Source organism: Lissotriton vulgaris, chromosome 2_1, assembly GCF_964263255.1.
Source record: "Lissotriton vulgaris chromosome 2_1, aLisVul1.2, whole genome shotgun sequence".
NCBI classification, from domain to species: Eukaryota; Metazoa; Chordata; class Amphibia; order Caudata; family Salamandridae; genus Lissotriton; species Lissotriton vulgaris.
Window position 1 is genome coordinate 1062032209 of NC_141687.1, and position 298 is coordinate 1062032506.

Genomic DNA, 298 nt, shown 5'->3' on the forward strand with positions numbered 1-298 from the left:
CTCTGCCTGGAAAGTCCCTGATTTATGTAGAGTACAAATGACGAGTGGTGCAAGATTGGATGCATGAGAATATAAAAGCATGTATTTTTCAATGTGGAACCCCTTGCTCTCTACCTAACTGCTTGTACTATTTGTTGTCAAGGGCCACCAAAGTGAAAGACGCAGGGTTCAGTTCGAGGACAAAAAACAGAGCTTTATTTTAAGTCGGAAGATTACAACGCATCCCCTTCCCATATCTACCCTATCAAACCACGCATTTGACATCCAGTGATGGGGTTAATATGAGAAAAGGATGGTA